The sequence below is a fragment of the Acinonyx jubatus genome, chromosome X (genome assembly GCF_027475565.1).
Source record: "Acinonyx jubatus isolate Ajub_Pintada_27869175 chromosome X, VMU_Ajub_asm_v1.0, whole genome shotgun sequence".
In the NCBI taxonomy this organism is placed as follows: Eukaryota; Metazoa; Chordata; class Mammalia; order Carnivora; family Felidae; genus Acinonyx; species Acinonyx jubatus.
This window is the reverse complement of record NC_069389.1, coordinates 38585350-38603577: the sequence shown is the minus strand read 5'-3', so window position 1 is coordinate 38603577 and position 18228 is coordinate 38585350. Positions and strand designations below refer to the sequence as shown.

At 42.3% G+C, this 18228-nt stretch overlaps 1 pseudogene; it reads left to right on the top strand.

The window, feature by feature from the left end:
* The first annotated feature begins 11436 nt into the window (after nucleotides 1–11436).
* On the top strand, nucleotides 11437–13574 carry LOC106972785 (40S ribosomal protein S16-like; annotated as a pseudogene).
* Nucleotides 13575–18228: the final 4654 nt, after the last annotated feature.

Genomic DNA, 18228 nt, shown 5'->3' with positions numbered 1-18228 from the left:
GGTAGAAATTTCTTTCCAGGGTAGAGACTATCTTGTCCACCCTATTTCGCAGCGTATTGAGCAATTGCTAATTTGTTCCTCACCAAAACCCAGGAGTAGATAAAGGAGTTGTCCCGGATTAAAAAAAAAAAAAAAAAAAATACAGGGCTCCAGTCTTGTAACAGGATTTTGAACTGGTCTGCAAGAGCCAGTAGACTCTACTTTCTGGTAGACTAAGTTATCCACGTGGGACCAAGATATAAAACGTTCCACGGAGTTTTTAAATGCTTAGTGACTTCAGAGGGTGCTAAACAAAGCGCGACGTTTTCTACTCTCTCGGGGACATCAGTAAGAGCGGAGTATGTTGAGGCGTGTCGGGGGAGGGGGGGCAAGATGTTCAGATTCTGTCCATTCTGTTTCTCTGGCAGCATGAATGCATTTCTGTGATGGCTTATACCAGTGATTCTAAAGCTGGTACTTCAGATTCCTTGACAACCTTACCATCTAACCAGATGAACACCTTCGGAAGCCATAATGGGTGAAACAGACATAGGCACTCACTTGGTGGGGGTGTGTCACAGATCCTTTGAGAAGCTGATGAGTACCTTGGAGCTTTTCTCCCTAGAAACGAACACACATGTAAAATTCTCCATGCAATCTAAAAAGCTTGCCACGCTTACTGAAACCAACCTAAGGGGTCCTTGTTGAGAACCCTTGCATTAGGTAGTAGCCTGGAAATTTACCCAGAGTACCTTGGTGTGGGAGTGGAGATCTGAGTGGTCCTAACATTACCATTTTACCAGCCGTGTGGCCTCAGACAAATCCTTTCTGAGCCTCGATTGCCTCATCTAGAAAATGGGGGCAATAATATCTGCTCTGATCCACCTTGCCGAGAAGAATATCAATGTGAGACAGTCTCATTCTTCTTCTTTTTAATGTTTATTTATTTATTTTGAGAGGGAGAGAGCGCCAGAGAAAAAGAGAGGGCAAGCAAGCACACGGGCGGGGGATGGGCGGGAGGGGAGAGAGAATCCCAAGCAGGCTCCGCACTGTCAGCACAGAGCCAGGCGTGGGGCTCGAACTCACGAACTGTGAGATCATGACCTGAGCCGAGATCAAGAGTCAGACACTTTATAGACTGAGCCACCCAGGCACCCTGAGACAGGCTCATTCTTGGTGAACTTTCGATCATTTGACAAACATGGATTGTATCAGATGTGGGCCCAAGTGCTAGGTTTACAGAGGTGAGCCAACCATTAAGAATTTCCTGCCACGGGGCACCTGGGTGGCTCAGTAGGTTAAGTGTCTGACTCTTGGTTTTGGCTCAGGTCATGATCTCACAGTTTGTGGGTTCAAGCCCCGCATCGGGCTCTGTGCTGACAGGCGGAGCCTGCTTGGGATTCTCTCTCTCTCTCTGCTTCCCCTCATTCAGGCTTTTTCTCTTTCTCTTTCAAAATAAATAAACTTAAACAAAAAAGAATTTCCTGCCATGGTGGGGCAGGGAATCAGGTGACCAGTGATAAAGGAATAAATGAAAACGACAAAACGAAAAGAACAAGTAGAACATAATGTCAAGGTGTTCGTTACTTTCATAGCTCTTATCACCGAGGGTAGCAATGGGAAAGAAGACGTTGGGGAGATAGAAAACTAGAATAGTTAGGGGCAGTTCCTTGTAAGAGGAGCCATTTAAGTCACTAAGTCATTAAGAAAACAGGAGTGACAGTGGAGAAGCCAAGGAATAGGCAGATTGTCCATATAATTTATTTTATTAAAATACATTTTTAAACTTTTTTTTTTTTTTTGGGTAGGGAGTACGTTGACATGATCTAAAATTCAAAAGGTACAAAGCGGAATACAGTAAAAATTTCCCTTCTACCCAGCCACCGAGTTCCCCTCCCCAGAAGCAACACAGCAGCGGCGTTAACCAGTTTCTTCTCCATTCTTCTAGAGAATTCTTTCATATGCAAGCAAATGATAGCACATTGTATATAATGTTCTCTACGTTGCTTTTTTTTCTTCACAGTATCTTGGAAATCCCTCCCTGTTTGAAATTTTTTTTTTTTAATGCTTATTTATTTTTGAGACAGAGAGAGACAGAGCATGAACAGGGGAGGGGCAGAGAGAGAGGGAGACACAGAATCCGAAGCAGGCTCCAGGCTCCGAGCTGTCAGCACAGAGCCCGACGCGGGGCTCGAACTCACGGACCGCGAGATCGTGACCTGAGCCGAAGTCGGACGCTTAACTGACCGAGCCACCCAGGCGCCCCTCACTCCCTGTTTGTATTTAAACAGACACCTCATCTATTTTGCTGACTGCATACGATTCCATCATATGCATGTACCCCAATTGATTTAACCTCTTCCCTAGTGATGCACATTTAGGTTGCTTCCAAAACTTTTGCTGTTACAAATAATGCTAACTGTGTGTGAGTGTTATCTGGAGGATAAATTCCCGGGAGTGGGATTTTGGGATGCATTTGTAATTTTGACAGGCATTGTCCTTTGCTCCTCTCAGATGTCCTGCCAATTTAGAGCCCCAACTAGCAGAGGCTGAGAGCGTCTTCGCTCCGTATCTTTGCCAGTTATTGGACTTTCAAATTTTTGGAGCTCGTGAATCTGATAAGTGAAGAGTTGCTGGGCATGGTTTAATTGTTTCTTTTATTATGAACAAGTTCGCGCATCTTTCCCCACAGTTCAGAGGCATTTGTGTTTTGTTCTCTGTGAACTGCCTACTCACAGCCTCTACCAATTTTTCTTTTAGGCTGATGGTATTTTATTTTTGATTTTATATCTGTCGTTTGAGTCACAACCCCTTTTTCCAGTTTGTTGTCTGTCTTTTGACTTTGCTTCTAGTGCTGTTTGCCGTTCAGGAATATTTAATGTTTTTGTCATTGATATCAATAATTTATTTACTTTTATTTTTTTAATGTTTTATTTATTTTTGAGAGACAGAGAGAGAAAGAGCGAGTGAGCAAGCAGGTGAGGGTCCGAGAGAGAGGGAGACACAGAATCCGAAGCAGGCTCCAGGCTCTCAGCTGTCAGCACAGAGCCCGACGTGGGGCTCGAACCCACAAACTGTGAGATCATGACCCGAGCCAAAGTCGGACACTCAAGTGACTGAGCCACCCAGGTGCCCCATCAATAATTTCTTTTATGGCTCTAAGTTTTAGGTCAACAGACTATTCTGCACTTATGAAAGAGTGCTTATATGATTCCTTCTAGTATTTTTATGGTTCCATGTTTTTTTTTTTTTTTTTGCATTTAAATCTTGAATCTATTTGTAATAGGTGAGAGGTATGTACTACCACTGGTCACCAATAGTTGCAATATAATTTGTTGAATAATTCAGCATTTCCACACTGCTTCAACTTGCCATTTTTATCGTATTCTAAATTTCTGGAGGGTAATTGTCTCATTTTTGGACCTTCTATTGAAGTGATCTGTCTATTCATGCATCATTACCATGTGGTCCTACTTGTCAGAGCTTTGAGATAAATTTTAATATTTTGTAAATCTAGTTCTTTTTTGTCTATCTTCTTTTGAAAACAGTGACTGTCTCCTCTTGATTATTCTTTTTTGCCCATATGTACTTTAGAAACAGTTTGTATATTTCCAGGAGAAATCCTGTTGATAACTTTTAATTGGGCTCATATTAAAATTATAGATTCATTCAGGGAAAATGAACCATGTCTATGATACTGATTCTTTCTATCCGAAAATACTCCATTCTTTTCCATTTTAAAAAGTTTTCTTGTGTGTCCCTTGGGAACATCTAAGTGTTCTTCATATAGAACATGCAAATATTTTAAGTATATTCTCAGACATTTTGCCTTTTCAGTAACTTTTGTAGATGAGAGTCTTTTCTTTCAATAGCTCTTCTGTTTGTGTATATGAAGGCTATATATTAATTTTGCATATAGATTTGTATTTAAATTTATATCTACAGATTTTATTAAACTATCTTACTTTTATAGTGATTTTTTTCAGTTGATTCTTTAGATCTTTTAGGCTCACAGTTGTATCAAATATACATAATGATGATTTTATCTTCTCATTTCCAACTTTAGACCTTTAACTTGTTTCTTTTGCCTAATTACATTAGCTAGTATCTCCAGATTCAAGTCAAATAAAAGTAATGGTAGTGAACTTTGTTATCTTTTTTTGAAGTTTTTATTTCTTTATTTTGAGAGAGAGACAGAGAGAGCGAGCAGGGGACGGGCAGAAAGAGAGGGAGAGAGAGAGAATCCCAAGCAGGTTCTGTGCTGCCAGCACAGAGCCTGATGTGGGGCTTGAACTCACAAACCGGGAGATCATGATCTGAGCTGAAATCCAGAGTCAGACATTTAATCAACTGAGCTACCCAGGCACCCTGTGAGCTTTGTTATGTTATTCCTGTCTCAGATAGAATGCTTTCATTATGTTCTCATTAAGCATATGCTGACTTTAGAATATATATATAATACATATATATATAATACGTATAATACGTATATATATATACGTATAATACGTATATATATAATACGTATAATACGTATATATATAATACGTATAATACGTATATATATAATACGTATAATACGTATATATATATAATACGTATAATACGTATATATATATAATACGTATAATACGTATATATATAATACGTATATATATATAATACGTATACGTATAATACGTATATATATAATACGTATTATATATAATACGTATATAATACGTATATATATATAACACGTATATATTATATATATATAATACATATATATATATATATAATACATATTGACAGTGGGAGCTTGGGAATGTGGTAAAGTAGGAGGACCCCAAGCTCACTTCATCCTACCTTACAACTAGATATCATTCACAGCCTTGTAAATAAACCAGACAGTGATCAGAATTCTGGCAGGACAACTGTTGGCGGGAATGCAAACCGGGGCAGCCACTCTGGAAACCAGTATGGAGGTTCCTCACAAAGTTAAAAATAGAAGTACCCTACGATCCGGCAACTGTGCTACTAGGTATTTATCCAAAGGATACAAAAATGCTGATTCGAAGGGGCGCATGCATCCCAATGTTTAGAGCAGTGCTATCGACAATAGCCAAAGTATGGAAAGAGCCCAAATGTCCACCAACTGGTGAATGGATAAAGAAGATGTGGTGTGTGTATATATATAATGGAATATTGCTCAGGGATCAAAAAGAATGAAATCTTACCATTTGCAACAATGTGGATGGAGCTAGAGTGTATTATGCTAAGTGAAGTAAGTCAGTCAGAGAAAGACAAGTACCATATGATTTCACCCATTTGTGGAATTTAAGAAACAAAACAGATGAATGTAGGGGAAGGGATGGAAAAATAAAATAAGATAAAAACAGATAAGGAGGCAAACCATAAGAGACTGTCACATACAAAGAACAAACTGAGGGTTGCTGGAGGGGAGGTGGCTGGGGGGATGGGCATTAAGGAAGGGCACTTGTCAGAATGAGCACTGGGCACATGAGCACATGTCAGAGATGAGTCGCTGAGTTCTACTGAAACCAACTTTACACTGCACGTTAACTAACTTGAATTTAAATAACAAAAAAAAAGAAGTCTGGCTGAACAAACCCCAGAGCTAAATGTGGAGAAGAAGCTGCACCTGTGAGGTTAGGAAGGGCAGAAATGGTGGTCAGGAGCTGCCTGCAGGGGGGGAGGGAGCTGTGGGCACGGATGGGGGAAAGTAATGCCTCCTCACACTGGGGAGCGCACACCAGAAGATGATTCCTCCTAACATCCGGCTTTGAAAGCCAGAGGGGCTGAATTCCCCGAGTTTGTACAACCAGCAGGACTTGGAGCCTGGAGATTTAAAAGTCATCCGACTCAGCACTGAGCGAGAGAGGACGAGGAGAGAGGACGAGGGGGAGATAGCCAGGTCCCTGCCCTTAAAGAGACAACAGCCCACAGAGAGGCAACACAGAAATGACAGTTGGCACAACGCTGGGGACAAGCGGGGGGAAGATCTGCTTGTGCTGATCTTGGAGCATGTTGTGGGACTTCTTCGGGAACAGAGTGGCTGGCAGATGCCATTTTCCTCCCTTGCCCCCCACCCCCACCCCGGCATAAGCGCAGAGCCACCTGTGGAAGGCAGTGCTGCACAGATACTTGCTACCTAACTGGCTAGCAGTGCACCCTGCCTGCACATTCTCATGAAGACTCAACCACTGCAAGCCTGCTGGCCTTGGCCCTGGGCTCAGCAAAACTTTTGTTAACGCCCAATGCACGCACCGTACACAAAGATGCTGCACATCCCTGGCTGCCTCTGACTCCTGCCCAGCCCCTAGCCTCCGAGGCCATCACGCTTCGGGGGAACCAGCCTAGGACTAGTGCCTCAGTGCAAATTTTGCTAACACGACCTCCTCACCCCTGCGGCCTCCTGCAGTCAGGCCCTTCAAAGCCAGCCTGCCTGGGTCTCACTAACACCACACAGAGCAAGCACAGCCCACAACGGGCAAAGTCAGTGCAGAAGTCTGGACTGAAAGAAAACGGGACTCAGACACAACAGCAGGAGGCAAGCAACTCATATAAGAGTCTCCCCCAAAGTGCCAGGTTCTGGTGAACATGGGACACTGCACTGTAGGCCCCTGCAGGACCTCTTCTTCATAAGTCACCACTTTCAAGAGCAGAAGACGTAGCTGACTTTCCTAACACACAGAAATAGACACAGAGATGTAGACAAAATGAAGAGACAGAGGAGTATGTCCCAAATGAAAGAACAGGGCAAGGCTACGGCCAGAAATCTAAGTACAATGGAAATAAGTAATATGGCTGATAGAGAATTTAAAGTAACGACCATAAAGATACTTACTGGACTTCAGAAAAAGGTGGAGGAAATCAGTGAGATCCTTGACAAAAGATAGAAAAAATAGCATATCAGAGATGAAGGACTCAATAAATGAGATTAAGAATGCAATGGATGGAATAAACAGTAGGCTACAGGAAGCAGAGGAACATATCAGCGACCTGGAGGATAGACCAATCAAGCTGAACTGGTGAGAGTCAAACAAATACTGCATAATGAGAATAGACTTAGAAAACAGTGACACCATCACTTTTATACATTTATACATATATGGGGATCTCAGAAAGAGAAGAGAGAGAAAGGGGGGCTGAAAATGTAGGTGAAGAAATAATAGCTGAACACTTCCTGAATCTGGGGAGGGAAACAGAGATCCCGATTCAGCAGGCAAAATCAACCCAAGGAGGTCCACACCAAGACATGTAGTAATTAAAATGGCAAAAAATAGTGATAAAGAAAGAATTTTAAGGATTTCAAGAGAAAAGAAGACAGTTACATACAAAGAAAACCCCATAAAGCCTGATAAGTTCATTTTTTCAGCAGAAGCATTGCAGGCCAGAAGGGAGTGGCAATATATTCAAAGTGCTGAAAGGGAAAAATCTGCAGCCAAGAATACTGTATCCAGCAAGGCTATCATTTGGAAGAGAAGGAGAGATAAAGAGTTTCCCAGACAAACAAAAGTTGAAAGAATTCATGACCTCTAAGCCAGCCGTACAAGAAATGTTAAAGGAGGTTCTTTTGCGTGGAAAACAAAAACCGTAAGTAAGAGTGAGAAATATAGGAAGCACAAAGCAAAAAAAAAAAAAAAAAAAAAAAAAAAATTAAGTGTATCTTTAAAAATCAGTCAGGAAAAGCACAAAATAAAAAGATGTAAAATATGACACCAAATATCTGAAACATGGACGGGAGAGGAGTAAAGAATGAGTCCAAAAGTAAGTGACCATCAGCTTAATATAGACTGCTATATGCAGAAACTGAATGGTAACCACACATCAAAGAACAGTCATAGATATGCAAAATAATGATAATAATAAAGAGTAAGGAATCCAAGTATTTTGCTAAAGAAAGTCAACTAATCATGAGACAAGAGAAGAAAAGAACAGAGAGGAACTACAAAAACAAACGTAAAACAGGCAACAAAATGGTAAAAAATACACACATATCAATTATTACTTTGAACGTAAACAGACTAAATGCTCCAATCCAAAGACATAGGGTGACAGAATGTATTAAAAAAACAAGACCCGGGGCGCCTGGGTGGCTCAGTCGGTTAAGCATCTGACTCTTGATTTCAGCTCAGGTCATGATCTCACAGTTCATGAGATTGAGCCCTGTGTCAGGCTCTTTGCTGACAGTGTGGAGCCTGCTTGGGATTCTCTCTCCCCCTGTCTCTCTGCCCCTCCCTTGCTTGCACACACGTTCTCTCTCAAAATAAATAAATAAACATTAAAAAAAAACAAGACCCATCTACATGCTGCCTACAAGAGACTCACTTCAGACCTAAAGATACATGCAGACTGAAAGTGAAGGGATGGAGAAACATTTATCATGCAAATGGAAGTGAAAAGAAAGCCTGAGCAGTAATACTTATATGGAACAAAACAGACTTCAAAATAAAGGCTGTAACAAAGGACAAAGGACACCAAATAATCATAAACGGTACAACCCAACAAGAAGATATAACAATTATAAATATTTATGGCCCCAACACGATGACATCCAAATACATAAAGGAGTTGATGACAAACATAAAGGCACTAATCGATAGTAAAACAATAATAGAAGGGGACTCTAACACCCCACTTACATCAATGGACAGAGCATCTAAACAGAAAATCAACAAGGAAACAGTGGCTTTGAATGACACATTGGACAAGAGGGATCCAACGGTTATATTCAGAACATTCCATCTTAAAACAGCAGAAAACACATTCTTTTCAAGTGAAGCTCATTCTCCAGAATAGATCACGTAGTAGGCCACAAAAGAAACCTCAACAAACTCAAAAAGACCAAAGTCATAACATGTGCTTTTTCTGACTACAATGCTATGAAACTAGAAATCAACCTCAAGAAAAAATCTGGAAAGCACATAAATATGGAGGTTAAATAATATGCTGCTAAACAATGAATGGGTCAATTGAGAAAGCAAAGACAAAATAAAAAAATACATGGAGACAAATGAAAATGAAAACACAATGGTCCAAAATCTTTGAGATACAGCAAAAACTGTTCTAAGAGGGAAGTTTATACAATACAGGCCTACCTCAAGAAGCAAGAAAAATCCAAAAACTAAACAACCTAACTACATCTAAAGGCACTAAAAAATGAACAACAAACAAAACCTAAAACCAGTAAAAGGAAAGAAATAAGATTAGTAATCTTATTAATAACAAGATCAATAGTCTTATTAATAACAAGATCAATAATTGCATTAATAAGATTAGCATTGGGGTGCCTGGGTGGCGCAGTCAGTTAAGCGTCCGACTTCAGCCAGGTCATGATCTCGCGGTCCGTGAGTTCGAGCCCCGCGTCGGGCTCTGGGCTGATGGCTCAGAGCCTGGAGCCTGTTTCCGATTCTGTGTCTCCCTCTCTCTCTGCCCCTCCCCCGTTCATGCTCTGTCTCTCTCTGTCCCAAAAATAAATAAACGTTGAAAAAAAAATAAGATTAGCATTATTAATATATTTTGTTATTGTATTATATATTATATTTTTAGTAATATAATATTGTTATTAATGAGATCAGAGCAAAAATAAACAAAATAGAAACTAAAAAAACACTAGAACAGATCAGTGAAACCAGGAGTTGGTTCTTTGAAAAGATCAACAAAATCAATAAACTTTTAGCTGGACTCATCAAAAAGAGAAAGAGAGAGGGCTCAAATAAATAAAATCAGAAATGAAAGGGGATAATACCAACTGCCAACACAGAAATACAAAAGATTGTAAGAGAACAGTATGAAAAATTATATGCCAACAAATTAGACAACCTGGAAGAAATGGATAAATTCCTGGAAATTTATAACCTCCCAAAATCAAATCAGGAAGAAATAGAATAGATTTATTACCAGCAATAAAATGGAATCAGTAATCAAAAACTCTTATCAAACAAAAGTCCGGGGCCAGACAGCTTCACAGATGAATTCTACCAAACATTTAAAGAAGAGTTAATACCTATTATTCTCAAACTTCTCCAAAAACAGAAGAGGAAGAAAAACTTCCAAATTCATTCTATGAGTATATTAAAGGCCATAGGTGCAAAACCCACAGCTAACATCATACTCAATGGTGAAAAACTGAGAATGCTTCCCCAAAGGTCAGGAATAAGACAGGAATGTCCACTCTCATCCTTATTGTTTAGCATGGTACTGGAAGTCCTAGCCACAGCAATCTGACAAGACGAAGGAATAAAAGGCATCCAAATCGGTAAGGAAGAAGTAATACTTTCACTACTTGTAGACAACATAATACTATCTAGAGAGAAGCCTAAAGACTCCACCAAAAAACTACTAGAACTGACAAATTTATTTGGTAAGGTTGCCAGATACAAAATCGATATACATAAACACATGGCATTTTTATACGCAAATAATGAAGCAACAGAAAAATAAATTAAGAATGGGATCCTATTTGCAATTGCACCAAATACAATAAAATACCTAGGAAAACACTTAACTAAGGAGGTGAAAGACCTGTTTCTGAAAACATTAATGGAAGATATCGAAGGCAACACAAACAAGCGGAAAGATATTCCACGCTCATAGGTTGGAAGAACAAATATCGTTAAAATGTCCTTACTACCCGAAGAAAGCTACAGATTTAATGCAATCCCTGTCAAAATACCAACATTTTCCGCAAAACTAGAACAAACAACCCTAAAATTTATATGGAACCACAGAAGACTCTGAATAGCCCAAGCAATCTTGAAAAAGCAAAGCAAAGGTGGAGGTATCCCATTTCCAGATATCAACTTATACTACATAGATGTAGTAATCAAAAGAGTATGGTACCGGCACTAATATAGGCACGTAGATCAATGGAATAAAATAGAAAACCCAGAAATAAACCCATGTTTGTATGGTCAACTTTGGGGTGCCTGGGTGGCTCAGTCAGTTAAGCATCCAACTTCGGCTCAGGTCATGATCCCGCAGTCCGTGAGGTTGAGCCCCGCGTCGGGCTCTGTGCTGACAGCTCAGAGCCTGGACCCTGCTTCAGATTCTGTCTCCCTCTTCCTCTGCCCCTCCCCTGCTCATGCTCTGTCTCTCTCTCAAAAATAAATAAATTCAAAATGGGTTAAAGACCAAAATGTGAGACCCCAAAATATAAAACTCCTAGAAGGGAGCACCGGCAGTAATTTCTCCAACATCGGATGGAGTGACTTTTTTCTAAATATATCTTCTGAGGCAAGGGAATCAAAAGCAAAAATATACCATCGGGACTATATCAAAATAAGAAGCATCTGCATAGCAAAGGAAACAATCAACAAAACTAAAAGACAACCTACAGATCGGGGGAGGATATTTGCAAATGACATACTGATAACGTGTTAGTATACAAAATATAGTCCTTTTCTGGTTGTGGTGCTATTTGGTGAGGAGCTCTTGTCTATGTTTGTAGCCATGCAGTCCAAGGGTCCTCTGCAGTCCATGCAGGTATGCAGATGCAAAAAGATGGCCAGAGCCGTGGTGCACTGCAAATAGGGCAACGGCCTCATCAAGGTGAACGGGTTGGCCCCTGGGGATGATCCAGTCACACACACTGCAATACAGGCTCCTGGAACCTTTTCTGCTTCTAGGCAAGGAGAGATTTGCTGGGGTGAACATCCAAGTCCAAGTGAAGGGTGATGGTCACGAGGCCCAGATTTACGCTATCTGCTAGTCCGTCTCCAAAGCCCTGGTGGCCTATTATCAGAAATATGTGGATGAGGCTTCCAAGAAAGAGATCAAAGACATCCTCATCCAGTACGACCAGACCCTGCTGATCTCTGGAACTGCGAATCCAAAAAGCTTGGTGGTCCTGGTGCTCATACCAGAAATCCTACCGATCAGTGTTCACCTTTATAATAAACAATTGCCAAGGGGAAAAAATATACACAACTCATATGCCCAAAAAATGAATAATCCAATTAGAAAATGGGCAGCAGACATGAACAGGCATTTCTCCAAAGAATAAGCATAGATGTCCAACAGACATATGAAAAGATGCTCAACATCACTTACCATCAGGAAAATGTAAATTAAAACTACAATGAGATATCATCTCACACCTGTCAGAATGGCTAAAATCAAAAATACAAGAAACAGCAAGTATTGGTAAGGATGCGGAGAAAAAGGAACCCTCCTGCACTGTTGGAATGCAAACTGTCGCAGCCACTGTGGAAAACAGTATGGAGGTCCCCCTAAAAGTTAAAAATAGAACTACTCAGGGGTGCCTGGGTGGCTCAGTCAGTTAAGTGTCCAACTTCAGCTCAGGTCATGATCTTGTGGTTTGTGAGTTTGAGCCCTGCATCAGACTCTGTGCTGACAGCTCGCAGCCTGGAGCCTGCTTCGGATTCTGTGTCTCCTTCTCACTCTGCCCCTCCATCACATGTGCTCTGTCTCTCTGTTTCAAAAATAAATAAAAAACGTTAAAAAAATTAAAACAAAATAGAACTACTCTACGATCCAGTAATCGCACTACCAGACATTTAACCGAAAAATACAAAAACACGATTTCATGCGCCCTGTATTTATAGCAGCATTATTTATAATCCCAAATTATGGAAACTTCACAAGCATCTGTCAATTGATGGATGCATAGAGAAGATGTGGTGTATGTATAGGAATATTATCCAGCCATCAAAAAGAATGAAAGCTTGCCATTTGCAGCGACATGGATGGAGCTACAGAGTATCGTGCTAAGCAGAATAAGCCAGTCAGGGAAAGACAAATACCATATGATTTCACTCCTATGTGGGATTTAAGAAACAAAACAAAGACAAAAAGGAGACAAACCAAAAAGCAGACTCTTAACTAAAAAGAAGAAACAGACAGATACCAGACAGAGGGAAGGAGGGTGGGGCATGGGTGAAATGGGTAAAGCTGATTAAGAGTTCACTTATGATTGATGAGTATCGAGTAACGTACGGAATTGTTGAATCACTATATTGTACCCCTGACGCCAATGTGATGCTGTATGTTAACTACACTGAACTTAAAAAAAACTTACAAAAAATACGTGTATTTAAAAAATGTACAGTGGCAAAATATACGTAACATAAAATTTTGGCCATTTTTAAGGGTCTGTGGCATTAAGTGCATTCACACTGCTGGGCAACCATCACCACCATCAATCTCTAGAACCTTTTCATCTTTGGGTGTGGTATGTTCGTATCATGCTGTTTCGTCCTCACTTTCTGTCTTTAAAAAGAGATTTTTAAAACAAGAATACATGTCAAATTTTATTAGATGCCTTTTCGCATTTATGAAGAAAATGATAAAATTTTACTGGTTTGACCTCTTAATGTAATGAGTTGTTTTAGTGAATTTCCTAATGTTGAATGATCCTCAGGTTCCTGGAATTGACTGCTCCTGGTCTGGGTGCGCCATTCTTGTCATGTGTTGTTTTCTTCTAATTAGGTTTAAGATAAAAATTAGCCTTAGTCAATTTGGCTTATGATTTTCCCCTTTTGCTCCTCAGGTGCTTTTACATGGTAGAAATGGCAGAGCTTGCTGGTCGATTGGATGTGGGGATTGAGGATAAAAAAGGAATTGGATGAAACCCGGCTTTATGGCGAGCTAAGGGGGTGTGGGTACCTTTCATTGAGCTGGGGAAACCTAGGGGTGGGAGGTGCAGACTGGGTTCAAATCAAGGGTGAGCCTCCAAGGGAGTGCCAGGGAGGGGCTTATTAGGATCACCTTGTGAGCACGTTCATAGCTTTTTTTTTTTAAGTTATTTTTTTTTGCTTCAAGAGAGAGAGCCCGTGTGCATGGGGGTAGGGAGAAAGAGCAGAGAGAGAAGGAGAGAGAGAGAGAGGGAGAGAGAATTCCAAGTAGGGTCCACACCGTCAGCCTAGAGCCTGACGTGGGGCTCAAAGCCACGGACTGTGACATCATGACCTGAGCTGAAATCACGAGTCAGATGCTTAACCCACTGAGCCACCCAGGCGCCCCATGAGCGCTTTCAATAGGCAGGCAGGCTGACGTTAAAGTAGGTTGTGAACCTTCTGTTCAACAGAGCAGGCTGTTTATTGCCTATCCCTCCCGAGACCACGTTAAGACGATAATAAAAGCATAAAATAAAAAATACGTTAGCCAGTAACAGAGAGACCAGGAGCAGCCAGTCATGTGTGGTAGGGGTGGGGGAATATCCGTTCCTGGGGGATTCCAGTAAGTGTCAGGGAGACGAAAGCAACTTGAAGGGCCTCCTAGCCTAGAATACATGCAGCGGCAGGCTACAGCCAAGGATGGAGCCCTGCCCGGAGAGCTGGGGAGACACAAGGTCAGAGCGGAAGTGGAGACAGGAAGTGTTGGCTCCCCACCCCCCTCACACCTGCACGCGGGACGCCCAGCAGCCAGGCAGCTGCTTAGTATCTAAGCAAAAGGAACGACAATAACAACGGCAATGGTAATAATTCAATGAGACGTGAAAAATTGGCGGGTTGTGTTCCAAATCTATTTAAGAAATGGTCTGGGGGGGCGCCTGGGTGGCTCAGTCGGTTGGGCGGCCGACTTCGGCCCAGGTCACGATCTCGCGGTCCGGGAGTTCGAGCCCCGCGTCGGGCTCTGGGCTGACGGCTCAGAGCCTGGAGCCTGTTTCCGATTCTGTGTCTCCCTCTCTCTGACCCTCCCCCGTTCATGCTCTGTCTCTCTCTGTCTCAAAAAATAAATAAACGTTAAAAAAAAAAATGGTCTGGGGAGAAGCAGGGCAGGTGAGGGCAGGAGTGGCATTGGCTCCCAAATGCCAGGAGGATGACTTCTAGCGTGTAAGGGTCCCCTAGACGATAGTGTTTTCACTATAAGTGGATGAAACTCAGCCAGGCAACAAGCCTTATCCAAGTACACATAGTCCTTAATCCGTTTTTCTAGTGCCTTACTCTTCCGTGTGATCACAAAATTACCAGACATTTAATTAATTAATTAATTAAATATCTATCTATCTTTTAATGTTTATTTACTTTTGAGAGAGAAAGAGACGGAGTGTGAGCAGGGGAGGGGCAGGGAGAGAGGGAGACACAGAATCCGAAGCAGGCTCCAGGCTCCGAGCTGTCAGCGCAGAGCCCGATGCGGGGCTCGAACTCGAAAGCCATGAGATCATGACCTGAGCCCAAGTCTCTTAACCAGCTTGAGCCACCCAGGCGTCCCTACCAGATATTTGAAAAGAGCTTGCAGGGGCACCTGGGTGGCTGAGTTGGTTGAGCTCCCGACTCTTGATTTCAGCTCTGGTCACCAGCGCGCGGTTGTAGGCTCGAGCCCCTAGGCGGGCTCCACACGGAGTCTGGGGCTGGTGTAAGATTCTCTCTGTCTCCCTCTGCCCCTCTCCCGTGCTCTCACTCTCTCTCTCTAAAAAAATATAAATAAATAAATAAATAAATAAATAAATAAATAAATAAATAAATATTTGGAAAGAGCTTGCAACATGGAAAGGAAAGAAAAACCAAAACGAATGAAGGTACTAAAAATATGTTCTAACCACATTTGAAAGGAAGATGCGAGGGTGGTGTGTGTGTGTGTGTGTGTGTGTGTGTGTGTATGTGTGTGTGTGTGAATGTGAGCTAAATTCTCAACTGTCATGCTGGTTAGTGGACAGACCATGTCTTAAAATGATACATAAAGAAATAGTGGTATAAGCAGATATTTAGAGATATGGAGACAAACTTCAAAAGATAATCAAAGAGTCAAATGCGGAATTAGTAACAGTGGAGCACCAGGGGAAGGGTGACAGAAGCCTTGTTCCAGAGCATTTGACGTTTTAATTGCTAACCTTGAAAAATATAACTGTCCATTCTACCAGGAAAAATGGATTTATCCAGGACTAGAGAATTACAATTAGGGAAGCATAAGCTATGGCAAAGCCATTAGCAAGCTGGGAGAACAAAGGAGAGGAAACCTCTTTTCTAGAAGGGGCAGTTGGGAAGGGCTGTTATAAACAAAAAGTTCACTGGAGTAAACCGGAGTGGCTTTTCATTGGCTGAGTTGTGGCAGTCTCCCATTGGCTGGGCTGTTGCTGGGCAAAGAGAAATTCTTCTTTCCTCCTGCTGGGGTTGAAAAGTATAGGCTTTTTCCTGCTGAGAATACAAGGTGCTCTCTTCACGTTGGGGTCTGCAATTGACCACAAGTGGCAGGGCACGAGAGTTCCCCCTTCTGGCCTCCAAACTCCATTTTAGTGAGGTTTACCCTTCATCAGTTTTTACATAACCATGTGCAAATTGCACTTCAATAAAAGACATAAAAAGTATTTTAAAAAACAAAAGCAGGCTGTCCGTGGAATGTGTGCAAATGGAGGGGAGGAGCACCGTCCGGAACACATACGCAGAAATCAAGGATGTATGCAGAATCATCCCCAGATGATTCTGATCTGAGTCTCTCCCCTCTGCTCTCAATGCTACAGCACTGTAGCCCCAGAGCTCCAGAGAGATGTTGGTCTCTTCCCTGGGGTCGTTGTGAAACAGACTCCTAACAGATACTAAACTCCCTGAAGTCAAGTTCATACCAACTGCCACGTCCTCCCAGCATAAAAGTATAAATAATCAGAGGGCGTTGACTTAGGTTTGAGAAGGTCTCATCAGTAGGTGTTGGTCTCTATACTCCTGGCTAAATTTATAAAAATTAAGTGATCCTGGGCTCCTGGGTGGCTCGGTCGGATGGGCCCCTTAAAACAGGATTCTTGCACGGAGAGTCGTAACGCGAGGCTTTTCTTTCCGGGAAGCAACTTTATTTGTGCCGGCACGGCTCAGTTGGGTTCGTACCGAGGAACTGAGCCCCTAACGCCACATGGCATAGTTTTTTTTACATATTTTCTATTTCTTTGTCTCCCATATATGGTAACACACACAAACAGGCAGCCTGGTTAAGTGGTCTCACGTTACAAGGTCGTGAGGGATGTTGTCACCTACACATGTAGCCAGGTTGCCTTGAGGGTTTTTTTTTGTTTTCTCTACTTAGGGAGGGGACCCTACCACAAGCTGACTCTTGATTTCGGTTCAGGTCATGGTCTCAAGATCATAAGACTGAGCCCTGAGTCCAGCTTGGCGTTGAGTGTGGAGTCTGCTTGGGATTCTCTCTCTCCCTCTCTCTCTCTCTGCCCCCCCCCCCCCACTTGCATGGGCGCATGTGCACTCACTGGCTCTCGCACTCTCTCTCAAAATAAGTAAGTAAACATTAAAAAAAATTTTTTTTTAAATCAAGAGATCCTGGAATGGGAGAGAGGAAGCAATGGGGGGAAAAACGCACAAATAAACATTTTTAACTGTCCCTAATACTAGGTTACAGTTGCAAAGAGCTGGGACCGAAACAGGAAGGCAAGTGCTCTTTCTGGAATTTTACTTGCTGTTCCTAACCCCCAAATGCTCTTCCACAAGGTCCGGCTGTTTCCTTGTTTATTTGGGCCTCAGCTTAAACGTCATTTCGTTCATTCATCCAGCATACTGGTTAGTGAGAAGCTTGAGGAGCTGGGTGGCTCTAGCTGGCTGAAAAACTTAGGAGACAGCACAACGCCCCTACTCGCAGGGACTAGTGTGAGAGAAATTGCAAATAAGTAGATAAATCAGCCCAGGTTGGGTTGCCCGGGAAGCTGGCTGAGATGTATCAAAGGCGAAGCTAAGCCCGAGGTGAAATTAACATCGGCTCCCCATTCACAAACTTTCGGCAGGGGAACCCATCTGCTGTCATTTCCGTTTCAGCCTGACTTACGGGTGGGGGGGGGGGGTCGGTGTGTTTTATAGAATGAAAAGAGGAAATGCCGAGATGGTCTCTGATTGGAAAGTGTTCTATTATGGTGGGATTTGGGGAAGCGGGGAGACTAATAGAACCCCAGGTACGTTTGGCGGTCCCTGGTTAGAGCCGTCTGGGACTGTTTCAAAAGAGGAAGAATTGCTCGATGTTAAGGGCAAAAGACCTTTCTACGGCTTGCTGTTTCCGGGAACAAGTGGGGGTCCATGGAGGGATTTTTGCAAGGACACTGTCATAATGGTGTTTATCGGAGGTACTGACAGAGGGGAGGTGGCTACCATGCCAGGCCAGTCTCTCGAATGAAGGTTAGAAGGCAGACTGTTCATTAGGAGAGCCCTTGCCATCAATAACCTGTGAGAGGTTGGGTGAGCAAGTAGGCATGGGCAGAGGAAGAAGATGAGCTAACATGAGGCCCATTAAAGACCTCAGGCAACCCTCTGGGGCTCTGTAGAGCTAGAATCATCCTTCAGAGGTGTCCTGAGG